Below are 24359 nucleotides of genomic sequence, written 5' to 3'. Positions count from 1 at the left end.
ACCCTTAAACTTGCTGACCTCTGAGGCTGGTCATGACGTTAAGTGTGATTATACAGAGTAACAGCAAAGCAAACCTATACATTTCTAGTATCTTTCGGTTAATATGTTTTGAGGTGTGCCAGATGGATGGGAGTAAAATACAGTTTGTAATTAATCAAAGACAGAGAAATAAAAAATGGTCTTTGAGAGTGATAAAGCAATTAGTTATTTTTGAATGTGCCTTGGTGGCAAGAGGTGGGCAGAGTACTGATTTAGTTCCCACTAGAACCAATGGACACTGAAGACTGTCTGAGTGGTGTGAAGCCACACAATTACTCTCACCCTCCTCTTCATCCCTGTTTCTGGGACATTCTCCATTGATCACCACCAACTCTGCAGTCAAAGCAGTGGCTTTGTCCATAGCTTTGTGCTTGGAGTTGTTGGGAATGGTTGGTGCTGTGTGACTCCCTTCTTTCCTCTCATCTCAAACTGCAAACCAATCACAGCCTATGCCCTGAGTTTCATCTGTTTCTGCTTTTTTTTCTTCTTTTCTGCTTTTTTTTCCTGATTGTGCTTTCTAAATACACATGCAGTCATTCAATCAAATCAAGAAAGAGCCTCTCCTCAGCTGGTAACTCATTGACTATTCTGGAAAGCCTGTAGTCAGAGCTGCTCTTTAATTAAGATTGCACGAAAGGAGCTTTGATTCCTGCTATGTATTACAGCCCAATGTTGTTTTCTTTGTCACTACAGCAGGTTATTGGAAATGTAGCCCTTGATTAAAATGATTGTGTGTAATTACATTCCATCTCCACATCTTCAGCTACATCAGTATCTTGTCAGTGGGTCATTGGGACTCAGACTGCCAGAACCTTTGTACATGTTCAATTTATAAAAGGCTGTTTTTCTGGCATGGCATCAAACAGTCCTACACGTCCAATAGCTTATTAACGCGCCATTAGCCACAAGGAACACTTTCAAGCAAATATAATGTACAGGGAGAAATGAGGGCTCGCCTGAACTGACTCAGCAGTTTGAAGGTCTTTTCCTCTTTGCAGGGATCACACTGACTTCTGAACATGCTTGAATGTCTCATGACTAATAATGATTTTCTGCTTCTAGACAACTTTTGTTATTTTGGTTTCTGATGGACTGAGATCACCAGAATTTGAAAGCAAGCCAGTGGGCTAAGAAATAGAGTCACAGATTCATTAAGATTGGAAAAGACCACTAAGATCACCTAATCCAGCCGTTAACCCATGTCTGTGACTACTCTAAACCATGTCCTTCAGTGCCACATCCCCACAGTGCTTGAACACCTCCAGGGACAGTGACTCCACCACCTCCCTGTGCAACATGTGCCATTGCACCACCACTGTTTTGGAGAAGACTTTTCCTAATATCTAATCTGAACCTCTCCTGCTGCAACTTAAAGCTATTACTTCTTGTCCTGAAATTATCTTTAAAGTGATTAAAGTGAGCAAAATGATTGTCAGCTGCTTTGAAAGGACCCAAAGATGGGGCTCTTCAGTTTGGGAAGTTGGCTGAGGAGGAATATGTTTGAGCTGCACCAAATCACAGATCTGGCGAGTGGGAAAATGGTTTAATAATAATAATAAAAAGATATAGTTTCCCCAAGGTCCTGGTCTTTGCTTTTAGGTTAATTGTCTCTTTTTATATATATGTGTGCAGCGCAGTAATGAGATTCCTCAAAAGCTTTTCATGCATGAAAGGAAGCTTAACTCACACAGCTCTGTTCTATGAATAACAAGGTGAGGTGAGTCCCAGTGAGTCTCTGCCAGGCCCACGGTTGATATTTGTCTGTTTGTTGTCAAAGGCTTCTTTAACATCTGTGCTCCTGGAGGTTTAGTTAATTGCAAATGCAGGCTGTAAGACTAGTTGTCTTGTGAAACGCTTGACTTTTGGATGGAAATAAGTATGAATCTAACTGATAGATATGACCTCCTCAAATAAGTACGTCCTTTGTCTGAACCCCATCTTGCAAAGGGAAAGCATCCCGCCAATGATCTTCAAAATGATGCAGGGAATGAATTATGGTGATGCAATTAGGATTAACTAAGTTCTCCTGCCTTGTTTGTTGTGGATCCACATTAAGATCTGTGCTGGGGTAGGAGCCAACTGGACTGCAGTTATTCTTCTATTAAAAAAGAATAGCTTTTTTCTTAGGTGAACTTTCATATGTGTGCAAATACAGATCTGAAATTGCTTTTGGATGAGGTGCTCTTTCCTTCTCCTTGAATTGTTTTCTGTGCTGAGGGCTTCTAGTTGATCCTAGTGCTGAGCATTATGGATAGGACCAACTCCAAATCTCCCACAGGCTCAATATGCCACAGCTGAGTCTGGGAGCATCTGGAAGGACAGTGCATGCAGCCCAAAACAGCACTGGCTTCCCAGTTGCTCAGCTGCAGTTCTGCCTGCTGATATTCCACCGGTGCCAGGTTCAGAAGTGACTCTTATTCTTGTGTCAGCTTTCCTAAAGCAGGGCTTTGGCTCACTTCTAGGAAGTGAACAAGGGCAACTGGTGCTCATCAGTTTCGCAGCATTTCTGGCATTAGCTGAGTCACAAAAATAAAGAAGCCAACTATCTTCTCCCTTGTTACCACATGTTAATGTGAAGAGTGAGCAGGCTGCATTGTCTGGGGGAGAAATGATTTTAAATTTTATAAAATCTGTGATTTTTTTTAAAAAATGCATTTTTGTTCCCTATTGACACAAAAATGAGACCTCTGCAAAAAATGAAGAATGGAGGAGAGATTAGACACAGCTCAGACTACCTGTGTAAGGGGTGGGTAGGTGTAATAAGACCGCTTTAAAGATCTGTTTATGTTCACAGCTACAATCCAAATGTATGCACCTTCAGCACACGTGTTTTCTGGCATGCATGTGTACAGGTGCAGGTTAACACTTCTGAATATACATAAATATATAATCTCTTCTATTTTTCAAAAGAAACCCATAGGCTAATACATTAAGCAAGATACACGGAAGCTCCTTTACTCATTGAAACCTCCAACACTGCATTGCAGTCAACACTGTGTTTTCTAAATAGCCTGCTTTGCAAACTGAGATTTAGTCAATCATCTCTGTACTACCCAAAATGCACCCACAGCTTTTGGAGAGTAGGAAGCAGACAGCAATGAGACTGCCATAAAAATCAGTTTTTGTATACATCAAGCCTCTGAGTAGGAGAGATGTGCTTTGGCTTGTTGCTGGGGAAGACAGAGTGTGACAAAGAGGTTGGAGCCTACTCATAAGCACTCTGATGCATGTAGTGTTACCGAGGTCAGCAGCCCTACGCTGATATACCGAGTAAATAATGGGACTCCTATGTTAGAGCTGCCCAGGGCAGCTATCCTGGGTTGAATGAACATTGTAACTGCAGACCTTTCAAAAGCAGAGAGATGTACAGCATTGAGCTAGAAAATAGGACTTTATGGGCGTGTTAAAATATGCTCTGTGTATTGGGTTCTTCTTTGGATGACTTTTTCCTAGCAGAGAATAATGTTTTTCTTGCATTTACTTGATGGTGAGCATCCTTGAATTACATTAGTTCTGTTAACATTGGACTGGCAGTGAGTGAGTTGATTTCTAGATCTATTTCTTGGTAATAAAGTGCTTCATAAAAACTGCATTGGCTTCAGGCGGTTTGTGGGCAGGTAGAGACTTCTCATTGCTTCACTTTAACCTAGTGTTTTTGGGTTTGCCAGTGCTTGACCAGTATCATCCTTCTGGCGAGTATCCCTCGCTAGCGGGAGCAATAAGGGTCATTATTTTCTGACAGGTATGGCAGTGGTCAGGAGGAAGTCTGGAGAAAGGGATGCTCCAAGTGATTCAAGCTGAGCAAAGCGTGCATCTCCAAGATGTCTATCTGGAGTCAGTGGGCCATAAAGACTGACAGTTTGGCACCCCCCATATTATGCAGTGATAGATACGACAGGCACAATTTCCAAAGCCTCCATAAAACCTCGGGCAGCTCTGAGAGCTAACAGTTTCAGGAAGCACTGCTGAACTTTGTCTTTGGGGAAAGCCATTCTGCCAGAAAGGATGCTCTGTCGGAACACTGCATTCCCCCCCAAAATTCCCCTTGGTATCACTTCCCCTCATCTGCCAACTAATAAAACTCTTCCTTCAAAAGGAAATGCAAACAGAGCTTTGACTTTGCTAAAGAAGTGCCAGTAATTATCTGAGATCCAATATGGCCGTTTGTATTGATATGCAGTTTTTTAGTGGGAGGTGTTGACATATTATACCAGCAGCATGAAATCCTAAGGTAGGCAGCAAGTTTGACCACAAAGAATGGTGTTCAGACTATCCCCTTGGCATCTGCTGGAAATATAAGTTATAGTGACAGCTCTTCACTGTGGTTTCAAGTCCTTGTAGACTGTTTTGCCCCAGCTTAATGCCTCTCTAAACCTAGGAGTAGCATCCTCAGTGTTACACAGTAGTTTTTTCTTGGTGACCTACTGCAGCGGATAGCAATTAAAGCATTTGCCAGGTTTCTTATAAACTTAACCTTGAAACTCTATTAGCAATCTAATGGTGAAATGTAGCTGGTGTATGAATATCTCTTTGTCAAATGACGGTGTAAGTGCAGTGGTTAGGAACAAGTCCAGGTCTGCCTGTAAGAACTCTGGGACATCCTTATTGCCCACCACTCTGCTACTTTTATCAGCTAACTGTGGGGCAGGGGCTCCCCTTAACTCCTGTCTGCTTAAGGTCTTCTGACAAAAGTAATTACGATAGCAAGCAGCTTTCAATAGTGTCATTTAGACTGCATTTGTTTGCTGCGCTGTCCTGAATTTCAGACGTGCTTTGTTGGCTGGTGGAAGTGTGCGTGAAGATGTTTCAGTCACTGAGGTCAGGTGCATCTCAAAGAATAGTAACTTGCTCCTCCTGCAAATTTGCTTCTTCCAGTGAAAGTACAATGATTTTCTATTTATATGTTCAGAAATATTCCCCCTCGATGTGCTCCTTCACCCCATCACTCTCCCCCCACTCTGTTGGATAACCAACAGTTGCAAAAAATTTTCCTGCTAAAGTAAGTGGCTCTAAAACCCGGCTCTCTTTCCTTATGCCTTATTTTAAAAGTTGTTTTTTTTTTAAGCTTGAGAAACAAGATTGCTTTTCTAACCCTGCAGACCTTAGCTTGGGAACTGGATCTGTGTTTTTTCCTACCTCATGAATCACCATCCCAAGAATGATTCTGCACTGGTACTTGGAGCAGTCTGATAACCCAGGAGCCAGGAGGCATTCCCAGCTCCCACCACCCTCCCTGCCCTTACATACAGCGCAGCTGCATTGCTGCTGGATGCAAAAAGCCAACAGGATCTGCTTCAGTCAGTGAGCAGCTGGGAGTCTGAATGCAGATGAGATATAGACTTAATTCACTTGAGTATAAAGAGGTCATTATTTTCCTGTTCGTAATTGCATTTTAAATGCATAATAAGTAGACTACAGTAACCATATGCTAATGGATCTAACTATTCTTAATTGATTAAAATCGCTTCCAAAGACTGTTTCTATTCGGGATTTAGTGCAGCACAATGTTACTGCATGGCATCAGGATGGATTTGTAGTTAACTGTGGCTCTCTTCTCTGGGTCAGACTTCCAGGGGTCTGATGGATGGGAAGAAGGATGGATGGTTTTAGAAGGACAGGTGGAAAAATCATTTATTCCAAGTCAATAACATGAAGAAGACCACATCCAACTTTATCGTGGTAAACAGTGCATTGCATTACACAAGTGTGTAGACAGGAATGGAGTTTTTCCTCCACGGGATATTCAGACTTGGCACTCCCATCTGTTCTGATGCAAGGTTGGCTTATATTTCATTTGTCAGATGTGGCCAAAAATAGAACTGAATATCTCACAGTAAAATCAAGATTATTATCTCTGCCTGTGCGTGGAAGATCCAAGGGAAGGCAGTTTTTGGTAGCGTCCTAGAATGAAAATATTATTTCTCCTACCCTTGTCTAGAATGAAGGCTTTTGTTGTCCAGCCAAAGAATGAGAAGTGTACTTCTGAAATGTCTTGAAGTTGGCTGCAGTACAGGTTGCTCAGTATTAATAAGCAGAAAAAAATAATAGCATAATCATCATAGCAATACCAGCTTGGTGTTTTATCCCACCTCCTTTAAGCAGACTAAATAAACCATTGCTTTAAGAAGTGATTTTCCATGAAGCAGCGTGGCAACTGCTCCAGTTTTCTGGCACTTATGCAGACAACAGAATTTGGTTAAAACTGTAACATATACATTTGAAAGGCAGCAGCTCAAGGTTTTGTCTTTTAATGGCAGAACATTAAACCACACAACCTATCTAGCTCCAGGCTCTCTGTCTGAGCCATGTCTTACCTTAACCTGTTGTCAAAATAAATTTGATTTGCAACTATAAGACAGTCAAGGTTAATATTTTAGTTTCAGATGTTTGCTCTGAACTATTTGAAATGAATTTTTCATGTAAAGGCTTAAGCACACACAGAACTTTAATATGTTCTCAGGGCAGCCCTGAGAAGTGAAGCAGTAAGGCCAAGATGCTTAATTGCATTTAGATTCTTAAATCCTAACTTCTCATTGACTTTAATGAGAACAGAGGTGCTTAGGCAGGATTTAGGAGCCAATCTGTTCCTTTGTCTTTGACTTTTAACCTAAATCCAAATAATACAGTCAGACTTAAATGCATTTTCTAAGTACTTGCTTGTTTTGCTAGTTGACAGCTAGACTGCTCTGTGCACTTCAGTCTTTGTGCTGGACGCAATACTTCTCTTTCCAACCTCCACCTCCTATTATTGAATGGAAAGGCAGAAAATTGGAGCACTGCTAATTAGAAGAAGAAGGAAATCTTCCAACTTTAAAAATGAATGCATTTATCTGAAATTCTCCCTGGAATGCAAGATATTTCCTCATATCTCAAGAAGTACTGACCTTCGGGAAAAACATTGTTACTGAGTACATATTAATTTAAATCCATGTGACAAAGGATATCAGATTGAGCCCCCAAAAAACCCCCCACAATTCATAAATCTATGCTGACCAGGCAAAACTGGGGGAAAAAAGGCTGGAAATAACTTGCTTAGTAAATTAATACAAAGCCTTTGACATCATAAGCACTTCAGAATTGCACCTAAGCAGCTGCTAAAATGGAAGTTTGTCATCCTGAGTGTTACGTGGAGGGAAGGTCAGAGTAAATAATTAAGCAAGTATGCGGCAAGCCTGACATAGCATTCATTAGAAACTCAGATCAATGGGAATTTGTTTTGCAGTCCAAAAACATTGCTGCTTATAAAACCATTGAAGAACTGTGGACTTGGACCAAGTAGATAGAAATCTCTTTTGGAATGCTTTTCTCCTTAATATGGGATACTTCCTAATTCTTCTTTTAAATAACATTTTATTTACAAACACTGGACTTGCCCATTTTGTAACTGAAGAGTAAATCCTGTTCCATACCTGGAGGGATATTAAGCCTCACATAGGTTGTAGTACACATTATGTAGTATTTGCCCCAAAGCACAGCTAGTTCTTCAATGTCTGATCTTATTTCACGTCTATGAAAGCAAGAGTTCATGTATCAAAGGAGAACTCTTTATAATAAGCCTCTGACCAGAGTCACAAGAAATAGATTCATGTTCCGTTTAAAGCATCCACCTGCAGGGATAGTAAATGACAAAAGCAGCCTTAGCTCTTAGGATCTGCTGAAATTCACGAAAGGCAGATCTGTCATTGCCAGGACTTGGAAGACAGCACCTGGGAATAATTCTCTAAAAACCTAGAGTTCCAAAATTGTATTTGGGAGATATATAGTATATAAAAACAATAACAACAGGTTTGCACGTTCACTACTAGCCTTAGTCTGCATATCTGTGAGGTATTGTTTCAAGTTTCAATCGCAACGTCTGTATAACTTCTGAACTGCTGTCTGGAATGGATCCCCATCATTGCCATGCTGTTTAAGGAATATAGTATCCCACTGTTATTGTTTATTGCAATGCATCCTGCTTTTAAATCAGTGAAGGATCCTTCTCTTTTTATCTACCAGGATGCAATATGGGGTGGATGGTTCAAGCACTCCTCTTTTAAGGAGAGAAACCATTTAAATTTCATTTAAATTCGCTTATACTCTAAACTTTGCAGGACAATTTCTAGTTATATGTGGCCAAATACTGCACTTGGTGACAAGAAAATAATCTGGGAGTATTTTACTGGAAGCAGTAAACATTAACTGGGAATAAAACCTGGTGGTTCTACACGGCTTCCAAGGCTGATGTGGTTCATTTCACTTCCCACTGCACTATGTTTTGGTTCCCTATGTATTCTGCTTCAGTAGTTCATTTCATATTATTTTGATTTTTATGCTAGCATAAAACTATGGTAACGCAGAATTACACAAACTTTGGAACCTTAAGGAATTATTTGGGACACAGTGAACTATGCATAATTCTGTTCTCATAAACAACAAAGTCCATAAATCATCTTCCATCTAGTTCGACATACGGTGGCAGCCAGGAAAACGCTATGCAGAGCTGTCTGTCTTGCAAATGTAGGCTGGGACCACAGTGTCAGTTAATGCAGCAGTGCTAAGGCTTGCTTCCAGGCAGCAAGCACAGAAAACCACAAGACCACAAACCACAAGGAAAAAACCTTTTATGGTTTTTTGTTTGTTTGTTTTTCCCCTGTACGTGTATACAAAAACAAACAGACAAACCCACAAAACAATGCAAATGCATACTGGAGCATCTACCTATGGATCGCCCTTAAATGTAGAAAGGTCCTTTTCTACATCTTTAGTCATCTGAGCTTGGTAAATTTTATTAATCTTATGTTAAAATATGGGAAAAATGATCTCTGTAGGACTAAAACCCATCCCTTTAAAAAGAAAAGCTTCTCTTTATGGGCTTAGCTCTGACCGAAGTGATTTTCCATTCTGTCTGAAAATGTATATGAAGCTTCTAGAAAAATGTATTCTGATTTTGTAAGGATTTGTGGTTGCTTTGCACAAATCCTGCCCTGAGGGACATGGTTAGCGGGCATGGTGAGGAAGGGTTGGTGGCTGGATCTCAGTGATCTTTTCCAATCTTAATGATTTCATGAAATGTTGACAAGCTGAGAGGTAGCTGGCAAACAGATACCTTGATGTGCTTGAGCTCTGTAGGCAAAACCTCAGGCTGAATTTTTCAGCAAAGGCCTTAAATTTCTTGCGTTATGCTCAACAGATAGCGAGCACTCCAAAGTTGAAACCACCAACTCTAATGTTTAGCTGTTAATATGGCAAATGGGGTGAGAAATGAATTGTATCGTTGTGATGTGAATGCCGTTCAGAAATGCTGATGCATATTAATGCATGTTGATGTCATTTAATGAATAATAGATGTATTTGTTATTGCTACGCCACTCGAGCAGGGAAAACAACATCAGCCTGTGTGGAAATTTGTTGAGAACTGCTATTTGGCAAACAGAAATTGAAAAAAAAATATATATATATATATATATATATATATATACTTTCTTATGTTGCAGGGGTAGAAGAGGGAAGGGGAGCTGGCAGCTTTCATGGACAGAGAGAAGGGCACTCTGGTTCCACGTTGGTTGCACTGGGGCCTTGGGTAGGCCAGCCCAAAGGATGCCCTCCACAGGGTGCCTGCCACCACAGCCCCATCTGGCCAAGGGCTCTCATCCAGGCTCCAGAGCCTGGAGAGACGTGATGGAGCCTAAATTCCCCATGGTGCCCACTCTGTCAGTGGTGGCTTGATGGCGGCCGCAGGCTGCTTAGGCCTTCAAGGCAAAGCCTCACATCCCCATGAGGCGGCGTTGCTACGGACATGGAAGCATGGTTTAAAACTTCCTTGCTTTTTTTTTTTCTTCCAGTTGGATACCATTTCTTCTTCCTTCCTTTTAGTAACCTGGTAAAAAAAGTGCTTTTATTCTTTCACATACGCCTTTTCTAAACAGCAGCCAGCAAGGATTTACAGGCTGGTGATTCTCACAGCACCCTCTCAGAGTCATGGTAGTTGTTATTCTGTATAGGCACATGCAGCATACTTGAGAATAATTGGAAGAAAAGAACCCCAGATAATATTTTCTGTTTTAGGCTCATGCTAGTCTCCCATTTTAAAAATAGTGGCTTCTCAGAACGTTACTGAGATCTTAAAGCCTCACAAATAAATTGGTAGACTTATCTGTTATTTTGGAGATGTGGTGATTATTCATTCAAACATGGGCTAGTGTTCTGACTTGCTAAATTTGTTTTAACAAGAACTTTACTGGTTATTTACTACCTCTGTTCTCATTGAATGACACACAATTCAAGTGCATCTTTATGTTAGCCAGAGTTGTATAGAAAAAAACATGAATTCAACCACAAAGAAACTATGCGAACAGAAATCAGAAAGTTTTGACCAGAAACTATGTGCAGAAAGACAGTTCTTTCTTTTATATTCAGTTCTTCAAATACTGAGGGAGGGCGGGGGGAATCTCATGAAGACAATATAAAGAGGTCAAGTGGAAAAAAGAGGCAATAGTTATCTAATGTGTCACGTGAAAAATGCCCCCCAGAAAAGTACTATCCTCATTTTCCTCTGGCATAAGTTTCTGGTTAGTGACTTTAGTGATTTTTATTTCATGATGAGACAAATATGGGAAAGAATGTCCAGATCCTAGCATCGTGATTAAGAGAGCCTAATTGTTATTTCATTTATCCTAGTGACTATTGGATAGTGTCTCGTTTTCCTCACTGCTACATGTCTGGTCTCATAATTTTATTCCCTCTTTTAAAATTCTCTTTGATTTTGCTTTCAAGGCAGGAATATGCTTAATAGCAGCAGTGACACGGCACTGTGCTCAGGAGAACTGGCACAGCAATCTGAAGGAACTGCTCCTATTCTCTGATCTCTCTTACAGAGACATTTTGCAAAAATCCATTATTTTCAAGAGAAGTGCATCAATAATGGAGGAAAACAAAAGTTTAGAATACAAAGATGTTGCTTGCCAATACCACGAAAGATGGGAAGTAAATAATAGATCATGTGTAGGAAAGATTGAAAATGAGTCTAATCACTCAAAATGTTTTGAAGGAACAGGTATTCTTATTTTTCCCATGGTGTTACTAGTCTATTTTATGGCCTAAATTGCTCTAAAAGTGCTGACTTTCTCAGTGCAGTAGAAATTCCAGATATTTCAGAAAAGTGCAGTTGGGAAGTTGCATAATAAAATTAATGTCTGCTTACAATTACAACGTCTGCTGCTGTTCAAAAATCCTGTTCTCTCAGCAAACATAGTGAATTTAATAGAGCTGTGGGATAAACTTTTCCTATTCTAACTTACTCAATTTTCCAAACATTTGATGAGTGAGATGTTATGTTGGATCTCATGACGAAGAGGGGAAAGAAATAAGGAACTGGGAGAGCAGAGCAGCTGTAGTTGTCATTTTTAGAAGAATTTGTTCCAATATAGTCTCTTCTTCTCTCAAAAAAACCCCCAGATTATTCCAGTGGTGCTGCCCTACCCACTGAATGAGGCACTGCATCATGGAATTGGGGCAGTTAGAGTTTTGTTATGCTAGAATGAGACTCAGTGTACTGATGGGACAAGAAGTTTTTGATTGCATGGAAATTCTCAATATAAGATCTATCTGCACAGTAGACTGTGATAAGACAAGGGGGAATGGTCTTCAACTAAAAGAGGGGAGACTCAGACTATATGCTGGGAGGAAATTTTTTGTGCAGAGGGTGGTGAGGCCCTGGCACAGGCTGTCCAAAGAATCTGTGGGGACCTCATCCCTGGAAGCGTTCAGACCCAGGTTGGATGGGGCCCAAGGTTTTGCGATACCACGTGCCTTGCATTCAAGAATATGTTTTCTGTTGACGTTGAGCCATTTAGAGGAATCCTACGTAACCCAAAACAAGGTCACTTGGCCCATCTCAAATCTCTGCTGTGGTACTTCACTAACCGGGACGTGCTTGGACTCCCAACACCCTCCAGTCATGCAGTTATGCATGCAGCTCATGTGCTCACCACTGTAAAATACCAAGGATCTCTTCAGAGCAAACCTGGTTGTCGTGTCGACTGTTTTGCATATCAGGAGTTCAGTATAAACAGACATAACTTGGAAGGGAACAGAGAAAGAAGGCATATAGTTTCTTTCTTATAGAAGAAAGAAACTATAAGAAATAAGTAAGAATTTAGTAAGAAATAAGTTTTTCGGTGTTGTTTTTTTTTTTTTTTAAGGAATAAAAGGTAGTAGGTGAGCTAGCACAGATTGCTGCTGTTGATTTCTTTTTTTTGATAGTTTGTGGGGTGACTTGCTACGTTGCATTCTGCTAAGTGTACTGATGACTTGATTAAATTGTGACCTCTCGGCTGAGCCCCAGGTTTTAATGTAGGAGCATGAGGAGATTTACAGGAATGAATTATCAGGAAAAAAAGCAGAAGACATCTATTCTGATCCCTACACAAATAAGGAAACAAGACTTTGTTTTATACAGAGTAGCCCATTCTTACCAAATCCAACAGATAAAATACTGCTGAGAGTGCCAGTGCTATTTCCTTCTCTGCTATTAATTTTAAAAAGTGCTGTAGGCATTCGTGTTTTGCAGATGCTTGCTTAAGCTGTAAATACATGTCCACAAGTAAATAAGAAATTGTTTAAGGTTGAAGTAACATCTTTTTTGCTGTGAGATGGAAAATCACTTGGAAAATTCTCCTGTGCTGCATCCAAAATATCAGCAAAGCATTTATGTGCTTCATTGTCCCAAGGCAATGTTCTGAGCATGATGCCAACCGCCGTTGATTTCAATTTCCCAAAAATTACTTTAAAAAACTGTTTTAGCTTGAATAACCTGAAGCAGGCATAATTATTCCTTTTCTCAACATTCCCATGCTAATTGTCTGACAGTTGTTCACATAAAAGCTTTCTCTTCAGTTTGGGGGCTGGAGGGAGTGCAGAAAAGCACGGCTTAGAGAAAAGTGATAAGTTTTTTTGCATGTGTGTATATTCTGATGGTCTCTAACATTTGTCTGCCCACACAAAGGCTGTGGCCTAATCTAGACAGCACTGTTCAAGCCATCCACCTGCAATCTGAGCAATGTTAGAGATTTAGAAGATCTGGGATTACCCCTTTGTAAAATGTTGATAACATATGCACAAGCCTTGCCAAATCTCTCTCTGTACCCTGCTTAGAAAGCGTTGACTCCACTAAACCTCTTTTTAGATGCCAAATTCATTTATTTGAATTGTGCTAGAGTCAGCTTCCAAATGGATTCTACAGCACTTTCCTATACAGCCTGCTTCCAGTTGGCCAAGGCTTTGAAGTGCACTAGAAAGACTTTTGTTTCCTGGAGGTTGGAAGTTTCAAAGGTAAACTCATCATTCACCTGAGTCAGAAGGTGGCAAAGCTGTGCTGGAGCTGTTTCTAGCAAAGTTCATGTTGGTATCTTTCAGCTATTTCTATCATATAACATGGTGGCAACTGCAGGTATGGTAGAGAATGTTCTGTAGGCTAACACTCATAATTTGGTAGCATTGCATTTCCGAGACAGCCAGCAATGGAGCTCTTGTATCTTTAGAAGTCACCTCCTGTGTTTTGCTCAATAGACAGTCTTTCAAGCTTAGTTTTGAACTATAACTTATGTGAATTTTAATGAAGGAAAATCCAGTGAGGTTTTCTCTTACCAAGCTGCCCAATGGCATCACTTGAGCATATTTAAATGTATGGGACAGGACTGCTATGATAGCAGCGGTGACTCTATTGTAAATAAATAGCAAGGCTGGTCCTATTTAGAAGCAATATATAGGCTTATCAGCTATTACACATATAGCAAGTCCAGATACTTGAAACACAGGACAATATCAGAGATGTTTTAAAACCTGTGTTTTTCATTAGTCTGATTTTAAGCAGCATGCAAATGTTGGGGAGGAGCAGCTGAGGAATGAACAAGCCAGGCCCTTTATGGGAAAGAAGAGAGATACGATGGTTTAACCCTATGCAGAAGTGCAGTCTCTCTGCCTGCAGTGATCTATTATTCCTGTCTAGGTCTGATCCCTCACTTGGGATGGCCAAAACATTTACAAGGCCACACACCAAACTGCATGAATCAGAGAATGGAACTAACTGAACCATATTTTGCCAGCTTTGTTTAATCCAGCTCTGTCCCCTGACCAGGTCAACTAACATTTCTGGGCAGATAAAGAGAAGTACACATTGTAGGGCGGACTCTGGAGTAGAAATGACTGCCGATTAAACACTGAACTGTCCATGAAAACACAGGTCATTCCCTTGAGGCTGGAGAATGACAGAGGAGAACAGTTTTTAAAGGAATGAAAACTCAATATATAGATAGCAGCAGGGAGAGGGAAAAGTGAGTCTTGTGAAAGAGGGAAGAGAATGAGGGAGAGTGGATCTGAGGAAAATGGACTGTGCTATCTGCATTGGTGATCTCTGTTAGGTGCAAAGAACAGGAGTTGGCAGGGAGACCTATGTCTGAAGTCTTTATCCTCAACTGTGCACCAGGGAGCTTTTAAACCAAATGTGGTGTTCTAGTTGATTCCAGGGAATCTTTAAGTAAGGGCAGCAATTTGCCCTACTGCATCAACTAGACGTGACAGGGGAGGGGGAACGACGTGTTCTGTGCTTGGTGCATTTACACTCTAGCGTTAGCTGGAGCAGGAAGTACAGAGAATCTATTGACTTAGATTGCACCTCTCAGTCCAACCTCTGCTGCATTTAATCTGTAAAAATTAAAATTTTGTGTTGCTTGTGGGTTTCAATGGTTCTCAAGTACTTCTTTGTGGTTCTCTTAATGGGCAGCTGGCAGAAACTACAAAGATGAACCTTAAGTTTTACACTTGTGTGTGTGTGTACACATACACAATTGCATATAAAATTCCCCTTCTGTATGTTACTGATATTTAAGCTTTTGTTGTTATGGACAGTGACAGTTTCTGTAGTTTCCCAACATCTAGGCAGTAACCTTTTAAAATCAGTCACAGCATCAGGGGATGGTTTTAGAAAGAAATACTGATTTCAGCCACTCCTGTGACTGCTTGCTGTACAGGTCTTGTCAGATAAGCTTGAAATGAAGTAAAAATATACCCTTCACCCCGAGCTGCTTGTTGAAATGTTCAGCTGCTTTCCTCAAGAGAGACAGGTATATCCATCTGGGACCCACTGAGGTGACCCATTGCTTATTTTCCTCTCAGATTAAAGGTAATAAAAGCTTTCGTACTGAATGCTGCTTAAATAAACTTTGCGGAGGATATGCTGCTTTCATTTCCTTTCCAAATCTTAATTTACTGGTTTTGTTTGTTTCCATTTTGTTCAGAGATGCTTGTTATTTTACCCATTTTCTGGTTTGCTCCAGCTACATTTGGAGATCTGAGGGTGTCTTAAGGACAGTTTAAACCAATCCTAGTCTGGGAAGCACTGATACGAAATACTACTGAGGCACAGTGTTTCTTCATGACAAAAGTCATTTTATCTGCTTAAGTTCCATGTATGACCAGACTTTATTTGTGGCTGCATTATGTTTTCATTCCTGTTTTAAAATATTACTTCCTTTGTTCCCCATAGTTTAAATCAAACCACTATTAGAAAACAAAAGGGTGACATATAACTTCCTTCATTGCCTGTAACAGCTCTACTATAAATCTTTAATGTATCTGCAAGGACTTAAGCAAATAAAGGCACTGATGAGAGGCAGCCTATTTGCAAAAGAGAAGATTGCTCACAAAGGTGAGTGATTGCAAGGTCAGGTTTGTTTGTGCTCCTTTTTATCTTTTGCTCCACAAAAGGATAAGTTTTGCAAATGTAAGTAGTTGTTGATTACTAACAGCATTCTTATCTGCCTTAAATGGAAGTCTGCTGAGTTCTGATCCAGTCTCCTCATTGCTGTCTGCTGATTTGGAATCAAGACCCAAAGTAGGATGCTAGGAGCATTCTGGGTTAGATTTTTCTTTCTACTTGCTAGAATGTGAGTACCAACCTGTTCCCATTCTTCAGACAACTCTTAAAAAGGTCATTTCTGAGATGTGGCTCAATGATAAAAATGATATGAAGTGGCATCAGTTGTTTTCTGAACTGGAGAATCTGCTTCTTTCCAGAAAATCCCCGTGGCAAACACAGAGAATCCCAAGCATTGTAATGGTGTGACAGAGTCTGAATTGGGAGAGAATGTGTTAGTCATCTTTCATGTGGTGAACAGACACAGCCCATGAGAAGTGAACGGAGTTCCCGAGTTTCATGACTTTGAATGATTTGTTATGATTTGTCATTATTTGAGCCTCATGTAATGGCAGATACTTTCCTGACAAGTTGCCAGCTTGGAGTGATTTCCCTTCCCAGCCTAATACCAGTTCTTTCTGAACCTCTCTAGAAACCTCACAGTAAATGGGCCACTTGGTAAATGTGTATAATCTCACCTTTGTTCTGACTCCATGATACCTCTCCTTTATAGGCCTTTCTTTGCACTATCGTGTGTAATTGATACGCCACATTGATATGACATATTATTTTCCCCAATTTCCCCCATAAAGAAGCACAAGGTTCACAAAATGACTCGGGCAGACCCACACACAGCACGATCCATCTTCATAGTGAAGGTAAAGGGATCAATATGGCAAGGCTCTGTGTGACAAATACTTAGTGCCTTCAAGGAAGGTAGAAAAAATGATATCATATCTATTAGTTTTTCCTCCTCTTGGCTGGATCATGCTCAGATCGAGGACTGATTTTTAAACTAAGCTGGTGAAAATCCAAAATAATTCTGCAACATATGGTGTGGTGTGGTCATTTGGTAAGAAGTGATAGATAGGTTGGTGATGCTGGCAGAGACAATGGGGGCTTGAATATCAGTGCAGAAAAACAATATTGAATGGGGGACATCAGCTTACTTCTGGCCAGTTTATAGCTTAAACTAAACTAAAGGTGTGATGCAGCAAATTCTCCAGTAATCAACAAATCAATCAGATGGGGCAGCAGTAGAAAGAGAAATAAGGAAAGACATTTCCACCAGATAGTTTATATTTACTTGAGCATGCGGTTCTATACTGCCATAAGCCCTGACTGAAGGTCTAAAGCATAGCGTTAAGAGAAAACCTGTGATTTATGATAAAAGAAAATAAATTCTTGTTCTGTTTCTAGTGGGAGAAATGTGAGCATCTGTGTTTTCAGCAGCCTTCTGTCTTGCTTCGTCGTCTTTCCCTCTGAACAAAGTACTGACTGACACACCAGGGATATGATGTTCCTCCTGACTTGGAATCCTTCCCTCGCTGGCTGCCATGAGTATTTGTGAATAGGACCCCAGGGGCTTAGCCTTGCCAGGGCTAGGTGAAATGGATATGAAATGTAATGTTAAAGTTATGTTCAGAAAGTGTACATGTCTCTGAAGCTGTTGTTGAAGCAAACACTCGTTAAGTTCACATGCTCTTCCCCTCTTATTTATGTTCAAAAGAGATTAAAAGAACATTAAAAATTCCACGAGCCAAGTCCCAGAGACTCAGAACCAAGCACAGAGCATTTGGAGCTCCCTCCAGATGTTTCTGTGCAAATCAGATGTCTGTTTTGCAGTCTGTCACTGATCACTGAGCTTATCAGTAGTTGTACTTCCATGGCCTTATTTTTTAAGTTCATTGCATTGAACTACCCACCAAAATGCCCTATGTCAGAATTCTTTTCTAAAGCTTCAGAGAAAGAGGAACCGTGGGCCAGTTCTGTATCTTCTGAAGGTCAAACTGCCCTGTAGGAATATTTTTGCAAAATGTTGAGCCTGATCTTTCAACTTCTGGATATATTTTGGGTGCATACCTATACTTCTTGAACAGCCCTCGGAAGAGGCAAGTATGTTATTTTTGAGCTGTTGTTTAGAACAGGGGCAGGCAGCAGTATTTAGGAAGTACTCGATCCTAGTCCTTTAATCCTCCTTGAGCACTATTGCACTTCTGCTTTAGGAACAGAGCTTCTGGGGACCTGCGTGGGTGTGGAAAATGAAGATAGTCAGCCTGGCAAAGGTATTCTGAATTGAAACTATTACAGAGTATTAAACAATTGGCTTTAGTAGCAAGTGTTAGCAAGTAACATTTAGCACAGCTGTTTTGTTGTTGAAAATAGATTGCCTAAGCATATGAAAATCCGAATTAAATTCAATCTTGATGCTCATAGCAGATAAGTTTAACAAAGATTCTAAGTCATCTGCTTTCATACATATGAATAAAATAATTAGTATGCAGCATATCTAAGTAGTTAGACGCCATCAGAAAGTCTACCCTTGAACAACAGAAAGGAAAGAAAGTGCCCTTTCTTTTATAGTCTGAAAAAAAAAAGGCAGTGCACATTTTGGGTGTCACAAGCTCTTTTTCTGTATAAACATGACAGCTCTACAAAGTGTGGTAGAAAAATTCTCTGCTCTTGTTCAAATGCAGTTAAGCTTATCCCTTTGAGAACATGCTGAATGTTGTATTTTTTTACTTAAAGTTGTCTGCAATTGGTTTCTGTTGCAACTATGACACGTTTTCACTGTGCTTTGAAATCAAAGAGGATGTTTATCCACCTACAGTATGTACGTACATATTTGGGAGGTTCAATTTGGATATTAGGAAGAATTTCCTTTTGGACAGAGTGGTGATGTGTTGGAACAGGCTGTCCAGGGAAGTGGTGGAGTCACCATCCCTGGAGGTGTTTAAGGAAAGGTAGATGTAGTACTCAGGGACACGGTTTACTGGGCGCTATTGGTGGGAGGTTGGACTATGTGACCTTTGAGGTCTTTTCCAACTTTAATGATTCTGTGATTCTTTAATGCAGCTTTGTTCTGGAAGTTTTGTGTCTGTTGCTCAACTGTCAAGATGGTACAGTCAGATTTAGCACTGTGAAGAGCTGGCAATGCTTCTACAAGAGAAATAAGTGGTAGGAAGACAGCGATATGAATTAAAGTAGTCTAAATGTTAATTAAATTGGGTTGCAACTGATTACTGGCAGCACAAGTTAAAATGACTAAACTTTCCTTTGTGTGCTTCTCTCTAAGATTGCAGTGCAATAAAGGGAACTTGACTTATGAGGCAAGGCTCTTGCCAGGGCAATTTGAAAAGCAGGATGAAGTGAAAACATTTGTTTACTGATGCACTTACTCTATGCTGAGGAATTAGCTTTTGTATTTAATGTTTTCCATTTAAATTTTGACATGAGCAATAATATCTGGGAAATAATTCTAAGTTCCAGTTCAGGAAACACATTTGGATTAGAGATTCCGAATGGCATGAAGGCTGGAGGACAGGTATAATCTTTCTTTTCCTATTGTGATTCTCATTATGAACACAGCATCTTCCCAACATTACCTTTGCTCCCAATTTATATCTTTTTTTTTCTTTAAGAAAATCATCCGAAAGCAGTGATGTGTTCAGTTATCACCATTAATTTACCTGAATATGTCTGCTAATGATGTTATCAAAACTGTGTGTTTCACATATATCCTGTTTACAGACAAAATCTTGGCTATTTCCTCATGATAGAGAATCAATGCTAGGTTTATAAATCACATTCAGAATTATCTTATAATAAATCCTCACATCTTCCAAATTCATTATTCGCTTTCCTGAGTATCTGGATGAAGAAAAGAGAGATGGATGACACACACACACACTGAGAGTAAACCTGCTGCTGGAGGAAGCGCACAGACTGTGGGCTTAGCTCCTTAAGTGAGAGCAGCTCTGACACCCACCAAGTGCTTGTGAACAGAACGGAACCCAGAGAAATTGAGATAGGAGAGAAAGGGAAGAGGCGACCAGATGAGATTCAGACATGATTCACCTGCCTTGTAGATCTGCCCGTCTTCAAAGTTGGACAACAAGTGGAGAGCGTTTGCTCATTGCCTTAATGATTGCACCCAGCAGCACCGTACACCACGAGGGTTCCCTTAGGTAGAAAGGAGAAAATTATCTTGGCAGCATTATCAGGGGAAATGACTATTATCAGCACTTGTCTCCTTCTCTCAAGGGGCAAAGTCTTTAGGACATAATTGTTGCATATGAGCAGAAAGATGTGATAACGCAGAGGTGTAATTGCAGGGTATTTCTCAGTGCCTTTAGCTGTGCCACGGGCGAAACACTGCACATCTATAGCAGCATTCCTGCAAAAACTCTCAGCAGACACTGAGCTCCAGCTGACTTATTTGAGGGAAGTATCCCTTTTAATCAAGTGATGTTCCAAATCTTACACAAAACTGAAGTGACGCAGATGTACCAAGGAGGAAAATTTTTCTTCGGAATGTAAAAAACTTCCTATATATTCCCCAGTAGTTTACAATGGCAAAATAAGCGCTGCTTACAAAGAAAAAATCGAGTGGTGAAAATTAAAGACTGCTTTCTTTAGTACTTCTTACAAGAGGCTGATGGCTGTTTAACAGCGACATTTGACACAGCAGTAAGAAAAGAATACCTCACTTTTGGGTTTTGTGTGTAGTGCTGTCAAAAATGAAATCAGTGTGTGTTACCTTGAGGAGGTAAACACGCCTGAAGCCAGAAATGGCAGTAATTCTCCAAACAGCAGTTAGTCTGATGCTGGACTCTCATAAGTCACTAAGAAAGCTGTATCGAGAAACAGAGGAATGCAGCTTAATAAATGCCCCTAAATTTAACAGATTGAAAGCTGCACAAATCTGATTTAAAGTCTGTACAGAGCTTCCTCCAAAGGCTGCAATTATTTCCCAAACCCCTATTTTGCAAACGCATTCAAACTATGCAAAAACCCCACGTAGGAACCAAAGTTTAAATCGTGCCTTCCCTTTGCTATACATTGCAAACAGAAAGCTGGGCTACTGCAGGTACAGAGACAGCACTCGAACCTTAGGAAAGCCACGGTTCTACTGTGATAAAGTATTGCTTATAAACATTTACGTCCAAAAGAACACTGAAACCAGAAATCAGACCACTCAGAGTAGAAATGGGCTGTGTCTGACAAAGTAAAATGAAAGGATTATTCTTCATCAAGGCACTCACTCACATAGTTGCAATCCACAGCTTTTCATTACCCGGTGGCACAGTCCCTGTAAATCCAGCCCTACATACAGACTGTAGTTTGCACCCAAGCATAGAATCATGCTCTGTAGTGATAAAGAGCACACAAAGGTAGACTGACATTAACTTATTAAGCAACATCCCTGCTTAAACGCTGTCAGACGCGAGTACAGAGAAAAGGCACAAACCTAGCAGCACTAGTTCAGCACAGGACCGTTCAGCAAGCACAGCTCTGCAATACACACACACAATGCAAAATTATTCACTTAGTGTCACTGCTATCGGCTCAATTCCTTCGCTTGATTTAGAAACAACAAAAAAATCCTGCAGCTCCTGACACCGGTCCCGGACTGGAGGTTGTCTCTCAGGCAGCAAAAGCTGCAGGGCTTCAGCTTCTTAATAACCTCGGGAAGCGGTGCCTGCTGCAATATCAGAGTCACTTACTGCATTGCTTTTCAGCGGAGCGAAAGTGGCTGCTCTTCTCGGCCGCACATGGCTCTGCCAGCCGGAGGGGTTCTCCGTTCAGCACAATTCAGCTCCAAAGTCTCTGCGTGCGGAGGTAATTGCCTTTGCTCCGTGCTGGGCTTTTCTGGCTGCAGTGACTGCTCACCCTATCCATTGCCTCTGGTGGATGCTAAGTAAGCAATCCCCTGGGTCTTCATAAGGAAAGGATGAAGAGTCACAGCTCTCGAGAGCAGATAAGGTGTTCTGCTGAAAGCCACTGCTTCCATGGCATTTTAAAGGCGAAGGGGCTGGGGATGCCTTCCTCTCACGTTGTTGCTGTTTATAGTGCTAGTTGTTGTGTTCTGTAACTCACAGTTGAATTTGCAGCTGAACGCTGTTTTTACGTTTCGGAAAGATTTGAGGTGATGTTACAAGTCTGTTTTTAAAGGCTGAGGAATGAACTCTTTCAACCAAACTTAATCTTCTATTTTATCAGAACTACGAGGGGAGAGGTGGGGGGTTCCCAGCTCAGGAATGGAGCATTCCAGATGTGCTTACAGAAGGGGTACAGCCAAAAAGTAGCACCCCAAAGCTTCGTGAATTTACATGCTGGACTTAGCACAACTCCAGAACTGCGTATCACCTTTGTCAGCTGTCTGTAGGATGTCTGTCAGTGGGGGCTTGTTCTACAGCATGCTGATGTGGTAGAAATAATGAACAGTAATAATAGAGGCAGGAAGAAGAAGAGCCGCAGTACAGAATTTCTCATTAGAGATCACACAGTGAAACATTTGCCATTAGGAAAGCTATGTGGGAACTGTGCTCGTGTCCCTGCAACAGCTCAGGTGAGGCATGGGTGAGCTTTCTCCACCTGGGTGCCCCAGTATGTAACACAGCAGTCATTAATTAACACTTCTTACAATGAGACGTTGTGTAAGGTGTTCGTTCCATCATCCCTCTAAGACTCCTGGGCAGATTTTCTGAGCCACTGCCAGAAGTTAAACCTCACGAGAAGAGCAGCAGCTCCGCATGGAGGGAGGAGGCTCCAACTCTGCTTGTGACGGCCTTGAGAATTCCCAGAGGCTGATTATCCAGTTCAAGTGGCACTGGGAAATCCCAGCCACCATAGAAGTGGACCTAATGAACCCTGTAGGACTAATAATGCGGCTCTAGATAAAGGTCAGGGAAGGACAGGTATGTGGAAAGTGCAAGTCACATTTTTTTCCTTTGGGAAGTGTTTTAGCAGCTGGACTTCAGCTTTTTTCTTTCCCCTGAAATTACTGTTTTAGTGCAGCTTTCTGTGACACCTCTCATTGTCATTAGCACTGTTGGCATTGTTTGCAGGGCTGTACATTTCTATCTGTAAAATTGCCAAAGATACTCAGTCTTCTGTCCTACAGATGTTGCTGGGAAGGTGATGGTTTGCATGCTCCCAAAAATAACATCTTGGAGAGGGGAAGCCTACACATGGCATACTGCTGTCAGCATCACTGGCCCTCTACAAAATGTGAAAACACTCCTGCAGTAGAAAAATGGACCTTTGTTTTCCTCTCCCTTGAGCTCACAGTTGTGGTAAGCACCTCAAATTTGTTGAGTCATGGAACGTCAGAACCAACCAAGGTGCCTTGAATTTTAAGTTCATTGTACGCTGTGATTATGTACTCGGTGCAGTTCGTGTCTTAACTCTTAGAATGCAGAGAAGAAACAGTCTCCGTTACAAGGAGTACTCAGTAAAAATGAGACTAAATGACTCAAATGTGCTGCAGACAGGATTGCCACGTGACAGCCTTATTGCTTAAAGATATTGCTTAAAATCAGGAAAGCCTGCCTGCATTTGGGACCTGCCACACTGGCAGCAGAAACAACTCATGGTGAGGGCTCTCACTTTCATAGAAGCCCATAGAATGGCATTCGCGTTCACCACTTTATTCTTCTCTTACTCTTTTGGAGCATTGTGATCCTTCTAGAAGGAGCCTAGTCATCTAGTCCTTCTAGTAATTAAACTGTCTGAGTTGGAAGGGACCCTTAAAGGCCATCTGGTCCAACTCCCCTGTAGTGAACAGGGACACCCACAGATGATGAGGTGCTCAGAGCCCCATTCAATCCATTTGCTCCCTTTAGCTGGGAGATGAGTTATAATGAATTTCTTTGAGGCTTGAATTGGACAAATTGAACAGGGCCAACCCAGTAATTCTATGTGGCCCTTTTTAATATTCCCGCAGACCCCAGCATGGGCAGATAAGTTGTTATTTCCAACAGGCACAGAAATCTTCTGCTTTGGAGATGCAGTGAAGACAGAGGGAAGGATTTCAGCGGATCATTTTCATCTGGTTTTCTGGGCTCATTGCCTCAGCTCAATAGCACAGCAAACTGCTATGCTAACACATCACTTTGCTTTCTGTTAGTTAGCAGTATTTTAGACCCTGAAAACAAAAAGAACCAGGCAAATGATTTACTGGGGAGAGGCACGAAGGACAACGTTTGCTTGAAGTCTTTAGGAGACATTCTAAATTTAAAAGCACAGTCAAAAGTATAAGGAAAAGAAAAAAGGAAAAATTGAAACAACACCCCTTACACAACCCCATACCAAAGAAAACAGAACAAAAAAAGCAACCAACCAACAACAACAACAAAAAAAAACCTAACAGAAAAGCCCAACACCCAAACTGTCTGTGTGGTCATTTCAATGAAAAATAAATATGTTATGAAATAACTATCATATCTAAGGAACAGACCAATAAATACCCTGGAAGAGCTGAGCCTGTCAGTTGGTTGTTGAATAGGGAGGTACCAGCACCTAAAAAGCAGTGTTGCACAAAATGATTTAACTGAAGAGCTTTTCCAAGCCAGATGGAGAGTATATCATATTTGCAAACTGCAATAAAAGAGAATTGAATTTTAACCTTCCTGCTAGGGAAACA

At 40.9% G+C, this 24359-nt stretch overlaps 1 long non-coding RNA gene across 1 annotated transcript in view; it reads right to left on the bottom strand.

Annotated features, from left to right (window-relative positions):
* The window catches only part of LOC770268, a 31320-nt gene extending 9653 nt beyond the window's left edge, over positions 1–21667 (bottom strand). The window contains exon 1 of the long non-coding RNA XR_001468244.4: positions 21439–21667. This is a non-coding gene — a long non-coding RNA (uncharacterized LOC770268). The remainder of the gene's footprint in view (positions 1–21438) is intronic.
* Between the last annotated feature and the right edge of the window lie 2692 nt (positions 21668–24359).

This window comes from Gallus gallus, chromosome 10 (genome assembly GCF_016699485.2).
Source record: "Gallus gallus isolate bGalGal1 chromosome 10, bGalGal1.mat.broiler.GRCg7b, whole genome shotgun sequence".
NCBI classification, from domain to species: domain Eukaryota; kingdom Metazoa; phylum Chordata; class Aves; order Galliformes; family Phasianidae; genus Gallus; species Gallus gallus.
The sequence above is the reverse complement of the archived record's forward strand: the minus strand, read 5'-3'. Positions and strand labels throughout refer to the sequence as shown.